Raw genomic sequence first — 15,279 nt, 5'->3', positions numbered from 1 at the left:
GACTGTAGTCTTTGGTGTTTTCAGCGTCGAAAAATGTGCGAAGACTGTAGTCTTTGGTGTTTTTAGCGTCGAAAAATGTGCAAAGACTATAGTCTTTGGTGTTTTTAGCGTCGGAAAATGTACAAAGACTGTAGTGTTTGGTGTTTTCAGCGTCGAAAAATGTGCGAAGACTGTAGTCTTTAGTGTTTTCAGCGTCGGAAAATGTGCGAAGACTGTAGTCTTTGGTGTTTTTAGCGTCGAAAAATGTGCAAAGACTATAGTCTTTGGTGTTTTTAGCGTCGGAAAATGTACAAAGACTGTAGTCTTTGGTGTTTTCAGCGTCGGAAAATGTGCAAAGACTATAGTCTTTGGTGTTTTTAGCGTCGAAAAATGTACAAAGACTGTAGTCTTTGGTGTTTTTACTGTCAAAAAATGTACAAAGACTAAAGTCTTTGGTGTTTTCAGCTTCGAAAAATGTACAAAGACTGTAGTCTTTGGTGTCTTTGGCGTCGAAAAATGTACAAAGACTATAGTCTTTGGTGTTTTTAGCGTCGAAAAATGTGCAATGACTATAGTCTTTGGTGTTTTTAGCGTCGAAAAATGTGCAAAGACCATAGTCTCTGGTGATTTTAGCGTCGAAAAATGTACAAAGACTGTAGTCTTTGGTATTTTTCGCGTCGAAAAATGTGCAAAGACTATAGTCTTTGGTGTTTTTAGCGTCGAATAATGTACAAAGACTATAGTCTTTGGTGTTTTTAGCGTCGAAAAATGTGCGAAGACTATAGTCTTTGGTGTTTTTAGCGTCGAAAAATGTGCAAAGACTATAGTCTTTGGTGTTTTTAGCGTCAAAAAATGTGCAAAGACTATAGTCTTTGGTGTTTTTAGCGTCGAAAAATGTACAAAGACTATAGTCTTTGGTGTTTTTAGCGTCGAAAAATGTGCAAAGACTGTAGTCTTTGGTGATTTTAGCGTCGAAAAATGTACAAAGACTATAGTCTTTGGTGTTTTTTGGTCCGAAAAATGTGCAAAGACTATAGTCTTTGGTGTTTTTCGAAGCGGAAAGCGAAAAATGTGCAAAGACTATAGTCTTTGGTGTTTTGAGCGTCGAAAAATGTGCAAAGACTGTAGTCTTTGGTGTTTTCAGCGTCGAAAAATGTACAAAGACTGTAGTCTTTGGTGTTTTCAGCGTCGAAAAATGTACAAAGACTGTAGTCTTGAGTGTTTTCAGCGTCGAAAAATGTACAAAGACTGTAGTCTTTGGTGTTTTCAGCGTCGAAAAATGTGCGGAAACTGTGTTCTTTGGTGTTTTCAGCGTCGAAAAATGTACAAAGACTGTAGTCTTTGGTGTTTTCAGCGTCGAAAAATGTGCGAAGACTGTAGTCTTTGGTGTTTTTAGCGTCGAGAAATGTACAAAGACTGTAGTCTTTGGTGTTTTCAGCGTTGAAAAATGTACAAAGACTGTAGTCTTGAGTGTTTTCAGCGTCGAAAAATGTGCAAAGACTGTAGTCTTCGGTGTTTTCAGCGTCGAAAAATGTGCGGAAACTGTAGTCTCTGGTGTTTTCAGCGTCGAAAAATGTGCGAAGACTATAGTCTTTGGTGTTTTTAGCGTCGAAAAATGTGCAATGACTATAGTCTTTGGTGTTTTTAGCGTCGAAAAATGTGCAAAGACCATAGTCTTTGGTGATTTTAGCGTCGAAAAATGTACAAAGACTGTAGTCTTTGGTATTTTTCGCGTCGAAAAATGTGCAAAGACTATAGTCTTTGGTGTTTTTAGCGTCGAATAATGTACAAAGACTATAGTCTTTGGTGTTTTTAGCGTCGAAAAATGTGCGAAGACTATAGTCTTTGGTGTTTTTAGCGTCGAAAAATGTGCAAAGACTATAGTCTTTGGTGTTTTTAGCGTCAAAAAATGTGCAAAGACTATAGTCTTTGGTGTTTTTAGCGTCGAAAAATGTACAAAGACTATAGTCTTTGGTGTTTTCAGCGTCGAAAAATGTGCAAAGACTGTAGTCTTTGGTGATTTTAGCGTCGAAAAATGTACAAAGACTATAGTCTTTGGTGTTTTTTGGTCCGAAAAATGTGCAAAGACTATAGTCTTTGGTGTTTTTCGAAGCGGAAAGCGAAAAATGTGCAAAGACTATAGTCTTTGGTGTTTTTAGCGTCGAAAAATGTACAAAGACTGTAGTCTTTGGTGTTTTTACTGTCAAAAAATGTACAAAGACTATAGTCTTTGGTGTTTTCAGCTTCGAAAAATGTACAAAGACTATAGTCTTTGGTGTTTTTAGCGTCGAAAAATGTGCAAAGACTTCAGTCTTTGGTGTTTCTAGCGTCGAAAAATGTACAAAGACTGTAGTCTTTGGTGTTTTCAGCGTCGAAAAATGTACAAAGACTGTAGTCTTTGGTGTTTTTAGCGTCAAAAAATGTGCAAAGACTATAGTCTTTGGTGTTTTAGCGTCGAAAAATGTACGAAGACTATAGTCTTTGGTGTTTTTAGCGTCGAAAAATGTACAAAGACTATAGTCTTTGGTGTTTTCAGCGTCGAAAAATGTGCAAAGACTATAGTCTTTGGTGTTTTTGGCGTCGAAAAATGTACAAAGACTATAGTCTTCGGTGTTTTTAGCGTCGAAAAATGTGCAAAGACTATAGTCTTTGGTGTTTTTGGCGTCGAAAAATGTGCGAAGACTATAGTCTTTGGTGTTTTTCAAAGCGAAAAGCGAAAAATGTGCAAAGACTATAGTCTTTGATGTTTTGAGCTTTGAAAAATGTGCAAAGACTATAGTCTTTGGTGTTTTTTGGTCCGAAAAATGTGCAAAGACTATAGTCTTTGGTGTTTTTCAAAGCGAAAAGCGAAAAATGTGCAAAGACTATAGTCTTTGGTGTTTTGAGCGTCGAAAAATGTGCAAAGACTGTAGTCTTTGGTGTTTTCAGCGTCGAAAAATGTACAAAGACTGTAGTCTTGAGTGTTTTCAGCGTCGAAAAATGCACAAAGACTGTAGTCTTTGGTGTTTTCAGCGTCGAAAAATGTGCGAAGACTGTAGTCTTTGGTGTTTTCAGCGTCGAAGAATGTGCGGAAACTGTAGTCTTTGGTGTTTTCAGCGTCGAAAAATGTGCGAAGACTGTAGTCTTTGGTGTTTTTAGCGTCGAAAAATGTGCAAAGACTATAGTCTTTGGTGTTTTTAGCGTCGGAAAATGTACAAAGACTGTAGTCTTTGGTGTTTTCAGCTTCGAAAAATGTACAAAGACTGTAGTCTTTGGTGTCTTTGGCGTCGAAAAATGTACAAAGACTATAGTCTTTGGTGTTTTTAGCGTCGAAAAATGTGCAATGACTATAGTCTTTGGTGTTTTTAGCGTCGGAAAATGTGCAAAGACCATAGTCTTTGGTGATTTTAGCGTCGAAAAATGTACCAAGACTGTAGTCTTTGGTATTTTTCGCGTCGAAAAATGTGCAAAGACTATAGTCTTTGGTGTTTTTAGCGTCGAATAATGTACAAAGACTATAGTCTTCGGTGTTTTTAGCGTCGAGAAATGTACAAAGACTGTAGTCTTTGGTGTTTTCAGCGTCGAAAAATGTGCGAAGACTGTAGTCTTTGGTGTTTTTAGCGTCGAAAAATGTGCAAAGACTATAGTCTTTGGTGTTTTTAGCGTCGGAAAATGTACAAAGACTGTAGTGTTTGGTGTTTTCAGCGTCGAAAAATGTGCGAAGACTGTAGTCTTTAGTGTTTTCAGCGTCGGAAAATGTGCGAAGACTGTAGTCTTTGGTGTTTTTAGCGTCGAAAAATGTGCAAAGACTATAGTCTTTGGTGTTTTTAGCGTCGGAAAATGTACAAAGACTGTAGTCTTTGGTGTTTTCAGCGTCGGAAAATGTGCAAAGACTATAGTCTTTGGTGTTTTTAGCGTCGAAAAATGTACAAAGACTGTAGTCTTTGGTGTTTTTACTGTCAAAAAATGTACAAAGACTATAGTCTTTGGTGTTTTCAGCTTCGAAAAATGTACAAAGACTGTAGTCTTTGGTGTCTTTGGCGTCGAAAAATGTACAAAGACTATAGTCTTTGGTGTTTTTAGCGTCGAAAAATGTGCAATGACTATAGTCTTTGGTGTTTTTAGCGTCGAAAAATGTGCAAAGACCATAGTCTCTGGTGATTTTAGCGTCGAAAAATGTACAAAGACTGTAGTCTTTGGTATTTTTCGCGTCGAAAAATGTGCAAAGACTATAGTCTTTGGTGTTTTTAGCGTCGAATAATGTACAAAGACTATAGTCTTTGGTGTTTTTAGCGTCGAAAAATGTGCGAAGACTATAGTCTTTGGTGTTTTTAGCGTCGAAAAATGTGCAAAGACTATAGTCTTTGGTGTTTTTAGCGTCAAAAAATGTGCAAAGACTATAGTCTTTGGTGTTTTTAGCGTCGAAAAATGTACAAAGACTATAGTCTTTGGTGTTTTTAGCGTCGAAAAATGTGCAAAGACTGTAGTCTTTGGTGATTTTAGCGTCGAAAAATGTACAAAGACTATAGTCTTTGGTGTTTTTTGGTCCGAAAAATGTGCAAAGACTATAGTCTTTGGTGTTTTTCGAAGCGGAAAGCGAAAAATGTGCAAAGACTATAGTCTTTGGTGTTTTGAGCGTCGAAAAATGTGCAAAGACTGTAGTCTTTGGTGTTTTCAGCGTCGAAAAATGTACAAAGACTGTAGTCTTTGGTGTTTTCAGCGTCGAAAAATGTACAAAGACTGTAGTCTTGAGTGTTTTCAGCGTCGAAAAATGTACAAAGACTGTAGTCTTTGGTGTTTTCAGCGTCGAAAAATGTGCGGAAACTGTGTTCTTTGGTGTTTTCAGCGTCGAAAAATGTACAAAGACTGTAGTCTTTGGTGTTTTCAGCGTCGAAAAATGTGCGAAGACTGTAGTCTTTGGTGTTTTTAGCGTCGAGAAATGTACAAAGACTGTAGTCTTTGGTGTTTTCAGCGTTGAAAAATGTACAAAGACTGTAGTCTTGAGTGTTTTCAGCGTCGAAAAATGTGCAAAGACTGTAGTCTTTGGTGTTTTCAGCGTCGAAAAATGTGCGGAAACTGTAGTCTCTGGTGTTTTCAGCGTCGAAAAATGTGCGAAGACTGTAGTCTTTGGTGTTTTTACTGTCGAAAAATGTACAAAGACTATAGTCTTTGGTGTTTTTAGCGTCGGAAAATGTACAAAGACTATAGTCTTTGGTGTTTTTAGCGTCGAAAAATGTGCAAAGACTGTAATCTTTGGTGATTTTAGCGTCGAAAAATGTACAAAGACTGTAGTCTTTGGTGTTTTCAGCGTCGAAAAATGTACAAAGACTGTAGTCTTTGGTGTTTTTAGCGTCGAAAAATGTGCAAAGACTATAGTCTTTGGTGTTTTTAGCTTCGAAAAATGTGCAAACACTATAGTCTTTGGTGTTTTTAGCGTCGAAAAATGTGCAAAGACTATAGTCTTCGGTGTTTTTAGCGTCGAAAAATGTGCAAAGTCTATAGTCTTTGGTGTCTCTGGCGTCGAAAAATGTACAAAGACTATAGTCTTTGGTGTTTTTAGCGTCGAAAAATGTACAAAGACTATAGTCTTCGGTTTTTTCTTGACTTAATTCTCAAAGAATCGTTCCAAAAATTAGCCAAGACTTTGAAAAATGAAAGTTTTATGTGTCAAAAGTTTGCAGAAAATTCCGAGTAATCTCGAAACAGTCAATTGCGAACGTGCAGTTTGGTCTTCGATTATTGCAGCGTCTCGTCCTCTTTAGATTCGCCTTTTCCGAATTAATTGGCCGCATTAGCCGAAGCGACGTCGTCATCAGGAGCGACATCGATGGTAGTGCGTACATGCTTTGAGAAGAGACAGAAGAAGCTAGCGTGCAGAGAGAGACATATATTTGGGTGAGGATTAGCAATGGATTAGTACGCAGTTACTACAGCGCCATATATTTGGTTGACAATTCTTCCAGAGTCCAGTTTCGATTTAGCAGTGACTCGGGAAGGAGTGTTCCGTTCGATCTACATATTTTCAAAAAGTGCTTGACAATCGTTAGTTTGTGAAAGTTTTTTATCATCGGAAATTTTGTGAATTCCGTAACTCGGAGGATTTTTCATCAGCACTGGTGAGCATAATGTTTTTACCGTGACCATCGTATGTTCGGGCTTCCGATCGGTCAGCAATTCGTTTCAAAAAATTTGAGCTGGTGGTAATGCGACATGAATGTATAATTTTTATAGATTTCTAGTAACGAATTAACTTGATGGTCGTAGAGATTGAGATCTTCGCGCAAAAACGGAAAACTTTGATTATTCACAATCGTATTCCCTGATGTATTCTAGATTGGGGGAGTACGAAGGTCACGATTTTGCACCGCAGAAATTTCTTTCATCGTTCGAATTCTGAATAACTTTACCTAGTTTGTTACATATCATTATATTCCTATAATATTAGTATTGTCTCTTCAATTTATTTGTTCTTTCTTCCATTTTTTATCTTATTTCCTTAGTTATCTATTCATTCATTCATTGGATTATAAATTCATACCTGATGCGTATGTACTCTCACAATCAATGTAAAGCAATCGTCGCGTCTATAATGGCAGACTGTCTTAGTAATCAATCAATCAATAATTGTTCGTAGTATTGCGAACGGTCACTCAAATTATTAGTATTTTGGAAGCCTTTTTTACTTTTGAATCGATCGAATAAATAAATAAATAAATGGAATCATTGATTAAATTGATGATTCGGTATGATTTCGATGCTTCTGAATTGATGTGATCACTCATTCATTCATTCACTTAGTCATATATCCATTAATGATATGATTGTAGACTGTTTGAGTAATCAAACGAATAATTAATAACAATATTATTTTCAACAGTTGAATAATTTATTAGTATTTCGAGAGCATTTTTTATTTATTTATTCATTAATTTATAATTAATTCATCAATTGATTAAAATAATCATTTGGCACGATTTGGATGCTTCTCAATTTATGTGTCCATTTATTTATTGATTCATTCATTCAGTTATTCATCCTTCTCTTCATTTATTGAGTTACGGATTTATACATGATTTCTGTATAATCACATGTGAAGCAATCGTCGCGTATATAATGGCAGACTGTTTTAGTAATCAATCAATTAATTATTGCTAGTCGTATTTCGAACGGTTACTTGATCAATTAGCATTTCGGAAGCCTTTTTCAATGTCTAAATTCATTGTTTTGTGAATTTTGAAGATAGATCGTTTTCACTTGCAAATTTGGATTCCTGAGATCAAAATACATAAAAAAAAGTATAGCAAACTCTTCGAAATAAATTATTGAACATCGTCTGAATTTTTGAAAAAATACTAAGGCTGTAGGCTTACCGTTTTTTCGGGTGAAAATGGAAAGTATTTCTGAAATGAAATGCAGGACACTTTTCTCGTGTATTTTAGCACAAGGAACACGAATACGTCGACTAAATTGAGGTAGAAATAAATCCCATCGAGATATCTTCGTTTTTTTCCATTTTGGTCCGATAAACTGGCGATAACTCGGTTAATTTCAAAGATAGATCGTTTTAACTTCCAAATTTGGATTCCTGAGATCAAAATACATAGGAATAGCATAGGAAACTCCATAAAAAAAATTATTGAATTTTGTCTCAAATTTTGAGAAAATCCTAAGGCTATAGGCTTACCGTTTTTTTGGGTCAAAATGTGAAGTATTTCTAAAATCAATTGCAGGACACTTTTCTTGTGTATTTTTGCACAAGGAATACGAATACGTCGATTAAATTGAGTTAGGAATAAATCCCATCGAGATATCCTCGATTTTTCACATTACCGTTTACCGTTACGGTAGGCTTACCGTTTTTTTGAGGTGAGAAAGATTATTCATATACTGCAATCTCGGGATCTAGATCTGGTGTCCAAATTCACTCGTATGCAGAATAGAGAAAGTTGGCGCCGTAACTTTATACTAAGAATATTCTTTTTCGTTGAAATTTCGAACAATTAGGTATAATTAATCACACGTTAATGAACTCTCGTATCAGTACTCATTACATCATGATGTTCTCAAGTGCGGAATAGTGGTCCTCGCGTTCAAACACTATAATTTGTCAATCCATAGGATTTGGGAATTTATCAAAGGTTTAGAAATAATCTTCGCCGTTATATCGTGAACAAATTTATTAATAAATCTTAGGTTTAGGTTTACAATTCTACTTTATTTCATGTATGACATTTTTTTCAGACTTTCAATCAGTCATCACTGTGCCTAGTTCATCGCAGTACTTATTCAACTTCCAACCACGAAGGGCAGGCGTTGCATGGCATCGCACAATTCGTTTACAGGTATGACATAAATATCAGTATGATATAAGTTAGAGTACATTATAAAAATATATTCAATGTAATATATTATAATATCACATTGGCAGTAATATATTAACAGATAATGTAATATAACATTCAACTAACATATTGACATAGAATATAATATTCTTGATAACATATTCTTATATTACGTCATTATTAATGCACTTTTTGTATATTTCAGGTACTCTGAGATGCTGTCGCCGCAGTTATGACCCCCTGGACTTCCCCTGTTCATCAGGGGGAGTCCAGGGACCCGTCCCCTGGGACTGCGCGGCCTCCCACCGCCCCCGGGGTCCCAGGGGACCCAGTCCCTAGGACTTGTCTCCGGGGATTCGGTATCCCCGCTGGAGGGGATGCCATATCCCGAGGGACATGTCCTCGGGACTGGTCTTCGGGGACGCAAGTTCCCCCAGGGACACGTCCCCGGAGATGCGGTATCCCCGCTGGAGGGGATACCGTGTCTTTGGGGGCGTGGCCTTGGGGGAATAAGCGTCCTCGAAAATCCCGGGAAAAGGAGGTCCCAAGCGGTCACTCGTTTTCTTGATTTCTCTAGAGAAACGAAAAACAAAGTGTCCGCTTGGGACCTCCTTTTCCCGGGATTTTCGAGGACGCTTATTCCCCCAAGGCCACGCCCCCAAAGACACGGTATCCCCTCCAGCGGGGATACCGCATCTCCGGGGACGTGTCCCTGGGGGAACTTGCGTCCCCGAAGACCAGTCCCGAGGACATGTCCCTCGGGATATGGCATCCCCTCCAGCGGGGATACCGAATCCCCGGAGACAAGTCCTCGGGGACTGGGTCCCCTGGGACCCCGGGGGCGGTGGGAGGCCGCGCAGTCCCAGGGGACGGGTCCCTGGACTCCCCCTGATGAACAGGGGAAGTCCAGGGGGTCATAACTGCGGCGACAGCATCTCCGACGTTGGAAGATATGCGACCTGTAACATAAATAACAAATATACAATTAATCAACTGATTACATAGCTTACCTAATGTATGACTTATTTTATGATCAGCATATAAGTATAAGACGTTTGAATTATAAAGAAATTGTACCAAGTTATATGATAATAAATTATTGTCTTGCCTTATTGGCGTGTCTGATGAATTTTATTGTGGGGGGTGTATGCATCTACCGAGTCTATTGGGTCATGCTGGGTGATCTGATTTTATGAGGAGGATTTTGAAAATATTTTCCAAGGGGGTGCAATTCATATACTCAGACTCTGAATGTTGGATTCTACTTGGGACTCTCGAATGGAATAAATTAAATGAAACATACCTCCGCAAAAAAAGGAGTTGTACTTCTCATGTGTTGCAGATCCATCTCTACCGGAACAGGATGGAGAGGAGTGGATCTTTGGAGAGACTCGTTGATGTCCTGATTTGCTTGCATCGCGCAATGGTCATCTACCAGAAAGAAAGAAAAAAAATATCACATGTACAATTAAAGTCACGATATAACAATCGCTTATATTTATACTCTATTTGTATCCACGAAAATGATCAATAAATCATTCCAAATTTCATTGAGAAAAGAAATTGAGTGAATCATTGTAAAATCATCCCTACGAATTTTTCTGGAGCTGCATTCAGTGCACTTGCAATATATCCTTCAGCGAAGCTCGCAATAACGTAATCAAACTACGGCGGAAAACCGACGCTCGAGCGATTTGAAAACATGGACGGCCCGAAAAATCAGAAAAATTTTGTATAGAAAGCTGATTGAAAATAATTGCTATATCTAATTTGTATTAGTTAGATTAATTGATTGATTAACTTAGAATTCCGGAAAACAGAATGAAACGCGTAATTCAATTGAAAAGTCAACTCTCAGAATTTTAAAGGATTGTTCAGAACCCGGGCCAGTGTATTTCTAACGACTGTTTTAAGTATGAATAGTCGAGAGCGAGTGATCAAAATACATATAGGAACGTTTGCATATTCAACTGAATTCTATGTGAAGTTCTGCTCACCGTTCTCTCTCTCTCCATCGTCGCTCTGAGGAACCCGCTTTGCTACTGATGTCGCTCCCGATGTCGCCTCTTCTGTCGCCGAAGCCGAACTGCCGTCAAATCCAAGACGAAATACCTGCAACACACATGTACTCTGATGACCATTCACCAAATTACACGCCTCCGATCAGATGTTTCCAATGGAAGGATGAATAACTTAATGAATAAATGAACGAATGAATGAACACATGAATTGAGAATCATCGAAATCATACCGAATCATCAATTTAATTAATGATTCTATTTATTCATTTATTTATTCAATCTATTGAATAGTAAAAAAGGTTTCCGAAATACTAATTAATCAAGTAACCGTTCGAAATACTACTAACAATAATTGATTGATTGATTACCAAGACAGTCTGCCATTAAAAACGCGACGATTGCTTCACACGTAATTATACAGAAATCATGTATACATTTGTAACTCAATGAATAGAGAAAAAGATGAATAACTGAATCAATGAATGCATGAATAAATGAACATAAATTGAAAAGAATGATTGTTTTGGGCGATTGATATATAATTTCAAAAATTGACGAATAAATAAATGAAAAATGCTCCCGAAATACTAATGAATTATTCAACTGTTGAGAATAATATTGTTATTGATTATTTGTTTGATTACTCAAACAGTCTACAGTCCTATCATTAATCGCTATATGACTAACTGAATGAATGAATCAGTGGACACATCAATTTAAAAGCATCGAAATCATACCGAATCATCAATTTAATTAGTAATTTCATGCATTCATTTATTGATTCAATCGATTGAATAGTGAAAGAGGCTTTCGAAATACTAATTAATCAAGTAACCGTTCGAAATACTACTAACAATAATTGATTGATTGATTACCAAGACAGTCTGCCATTAAAAACGCGACGATTGCTTCACACGTAATTAAACAGAAATCATGTATACATTTGTAACTCAATGAATAGAGAAAAAGATGAATAACTGAATCAATGAATGCATGAATAAATGAACATAAATTGAAAAGAATGATTGTTTTGGGCGATTGATATATAATTTCAAAAATTGACGAATAAATAAATGAAAAATGCTCCCGAAATACTAATGAATTATTCAACTGTTGAGAATAATATTGTTATTGATTATTTGTTTGATTACTCAAACAGTCTACAGTCCTATCATTAATCGCTATATGACTAACTGAATGAATGAATCAGTGGACACATCAATTTAAAGGCATCGAAATCATACCGAATCATCAATTTAATTAGTAATTTCATGCATTCATTTATTGATTCAATCGATTGAATAGTAAAAGAGGCTTTCGAAATACTAATTAATCAAGTAACCGTTCGAAATACTACTAACAATAATTAATTGATTGATTACTAAGACAGTCTGCAATCATAGACGCGACGATTGCTTGACATTGGGAGTAGATAGGCATGAGATATGAATTTATGATTCAATCATAGATTTCAATGAAAGAATAACAATATAACTATCTGGATGAATGATTGAATGAATAAAAAAACAGATGAATTTGAAAGAAAATACTAATACTATAAGAAGATAATTATGTGTAACGAACTAGGTATAGTTGTTTAGAATTCAAACGATAAAAGATATTTTCGCAGCGCAAAATCATGACCCTCATACTCCCCCAATCTCAAATACGGGAAATAAAATTGTGAATAATCGGAGTTTTCCGTTTTTGCGCGAAGATCTCAATCTCTACGACCATCAAGTTAATTCGTTACTAGAAATCTATAAAAATTATACATTCATGTCGCATTACCACCAGCTCAAATTTTTTGAAACGAATTGCTGACCGATCGGAAGCCCGAACATACGATGGTCACGGTAAAAACATTATGCTCACCAGTGCTGATGAAAAATCCTCCGAGTTACGGAATTCACAAAATTTCCGATGATAAAAAACTTTCACAAACTAACGATTGTCAAGCACATTTTAAAAAATTTGTAGATCGAACGGAACACTCCTTCCCGAGTCACTGCTAAATCAAAACTGGACTCTGGAAGAATTGTCAACCAAATATATGGCGCTGTAGTAACTGCGTACTAATCCATTGCTAATCCTCACCCAAATATATGTCTCTCTCTGCACGCTAGCTTCTTCTGTCTCTTCTCAAAGCATGTACGCACTACCATCGATGTCGCTCCTGATGACGACGTCGCTTCGGCTAATGCGGCCAATTAATTCGGAAAAGGCGAATCTGATGAGGACGAGACGCTGCAATAATCGAAGACCAAACTGCACGTTCGCAATTGACTGTTTCGAGATTACTCGGAATTTTCTGCAAACTTTTTACACATAAAACTTTCATTTTTCAAAGTCTTGGCTAATTTTTGGGACGATTCTTTGGGAATTCAGTCTAGAAAAAACCGAAGACTATAGTCTTTGTACATTCTTCGACGCTAGAAACACCAAAGACTATAGTCTTTGTACATTTTTCGACGCTAGAAACACCAAAGACTATGGTCTTTGTACATTTTTCGACGCTGAAAACACCAAAGACTAAAGTCTTTGCACATTTTTCGACGCTAAAAACACCAAAGACTATAGTCTTTGTACATTTTTCGACGCTGAAAACACCAAAGACTATAGTCTTTGTACATTTTTCGACAGTAAGAACACCAAAGACTATAGTCTTTGTACATTTTTCGCTTTGAAAAACACCGGAAACTATAGTCTTTGCACATTTTTCGACGCTAAAAACACCAAAAGCTATGATCTTTGCACATTTTTCGATGCTAGAAACACCAAAGACTATAGTCTTTGTACATTTTTCGACAGTAAAAACACCAAAGACTATAGTCTTTGTACATTTTTCGACGCTGAAAACATTAAAGACTATAGTCTTTGCACATTTTCCGACGGTAAAAACACCAAAGACTACAGTCTTTGTACATTTTTCGACGCTCAAAACACCAAAGACTATAGTCTTTGCACATTTTTCGACGCTCAAAACACCAAAGACTATAGTCTTTGCACATTTTTCGACGCTAAAAACACCAAAGACTATAGTTTTTTCACATTTTTCGACGCAGAAAACACCAAAGACCATAGTCTTTGTACATTTTTCGACGCTAAAAACACCAAAGACTACAGTCTTTGCACATTTTTCGACGCTAAAAACACCAAAGACTACAGTCTTTGTACATTTTTCGACGCTAAAAACACCAAAGACTACAGTCTTTGCACATTTTTCGACGCTAAAAACACCAAAGACTACAGTCTTTGTACATTTTTCGACGCTGAAAACACCGAAGACTATAGTCTCTGTACATTTTTCGACGCTAAAAACACCAAAGACTACAGTCTTTGTACATTTTTCGACGCTAAAAACACCAAAGACTACAGTCTTCGCACATTTTCCGACGCTAAAATCACCAAAGACTATAGTCTTTGTACATTTTTCGACAGTAAAAACACCAAAGACTATAGTCTTTGTACATTTTTCGACGCTGAAAACACCAAAGACTAAAGTCTTTGCACATTTTTCGACGCTAAAAACACCAAAGACTATAGTCTTTGTACATTTTTCGACGCTGAAAACACCAAAGACTATAGTCTTTGTACATTTTTCGACGCTGAAAACACCAAAGACTATAGTCTTTGCACATTTTCGACGCTAAAAACACTAAAGACTATAGTCTTTGTACATTTTTCGACGCTGAAAACACCCAAGACTATAGTCTTTGCACATTTTTCGAAGCTAAAAACACCAAAGACTATAGTCTTTGCACATTTTCCGTATTTCGTGTCAATAGTTTTCTGGTTTTGTTCAGAGAACTGACGAAACTTTCGCCGTTTTTTGATCGAAAGGATGGTCAATGCTTTCGCATTTTTGTTCGACGAAGTGACAAAACTTTTACGGTTTGCGCTGGAAAGGGTGGTCAATACCTTTTCGTTTTCGCCCGAAGAAGGGTCAAAACTTTTGCATCTTTCTTTTACCTCTCTTTTACGCATCACATTGCCTGACGTCAAGGGGCAAGAAACCTGGAATTTTAGTTCACGAAAATTCCGCCACATGGCGCTAGCTGTATCGGCGAGTCGGGTCACGTGACAAGACCACGTGGTATAGTCACGTGGCTCTTTAGGGGCGAACAATTAATTTCCAAGGCCCGCACCCATCCAGGGGCGGCTCAAGTAAAAAATAATTCTCAAAATCCAGAAAGAATCGGAAAAAATCGGAAAAAATTGCAAAAAATCAGAAAAAATCAGAAAAGTCGAATAACTTGCGGAACATCAGAAAAATCGAAAACAATCAGAAAAAATGGGAAATCAATCGAGTTTCTTTCCCCCTCGGAAAATGTGCAAAGACTATGGTCTTGGGTGTTTTTCAGAGCGAAAAATGTGCAAAGACTATAGTCTTTGGTGTTTTTCAGAGCGAAAAATGTGCAAAGACTATAGTCTTTGGTGTTTTTCAGAGCGAAAAATGTGCAAAGACTATACTCTTTGGTGTTTTTCAGTCCGAAAAATGTGCAAAGACTATAGTCTTTGGTGTTTTTCAGACCAAAAAATGTGCAAAGACTATAGTCTTTGTTGTTTTTCAGACCGAAAAATGTGCAAAGACTATAGTCTTTGGTGTTTTTCAGAGCGAAAAATGTGCAAAGACTATAGTCTTTGGTGTTTTTCAGAGCGAAAAATGTGCAAAGACTATACTCTTTGGTGTTTTTCAGTCCGAAAAATGTGCAAAGACTATACTCTTTGGTGTTTTTCAGTCCGAAAAATGTGCAAAGACTATAGTCTTTGGTGTTTTTCAGAGCGAAAAATGTGCAAAGACTATACTCTTTGGTGTTTTTCAGTCCGAAAAATGTGCAAAGACTATAGTCTTTGGTGTTTTTCAGAGCGAAAAATGTGCAAAGACTATAGTCTTTGGTGTTTTTCAGACCAAAAAATGTGCAAAGACTATAGTCTTTGTTGTTTTTCAGACCGAA

General features: G+C 37.0%; 1 long non-coding RNA gene across 1 annotated transcript; it reads right to left on the bottom strand.

The window, feature by feature from the left end:
- Positions 1 to 9,215: 9,215 nt before the first annotated feature.
- Positions 9,216 to 12,705, bottom strand: LOC125501406. Its single transcript, XR_007278966.1, has 4 exons — positions 12,197 to 12,705; positions 10,298 to 10,412; positions 9,604 to 9,731; positions 9,216 to 9,259 (listed from the first exon to the last, which is right to left on the bottom strand). It is a non-coding gene; the product is annotated as an uncharacterized LOC125501406 (long non-coding RNA).
- Positions 12,706 to 15,279: the final 2,574 nt, after the last annotated feature.

Source organism: Athalia rosae, chromosome 6 (assembly GCF_917208135.1).
Source record: "Athalia rosae chromosome 6, iyAthRosa1.1, whole genome shotgun sequence".
Taxonomy (NCBI): Eukaryota; Metazoa; Arthropoda; class Insecta; order Hymenoptera; family Athaliidae; genus Athalia; species Athalia rosae.
Note: the sequence above shows the minus strand (reverse complement) of the source record. Positions and strands in the feature narration are given on the sequence as shown.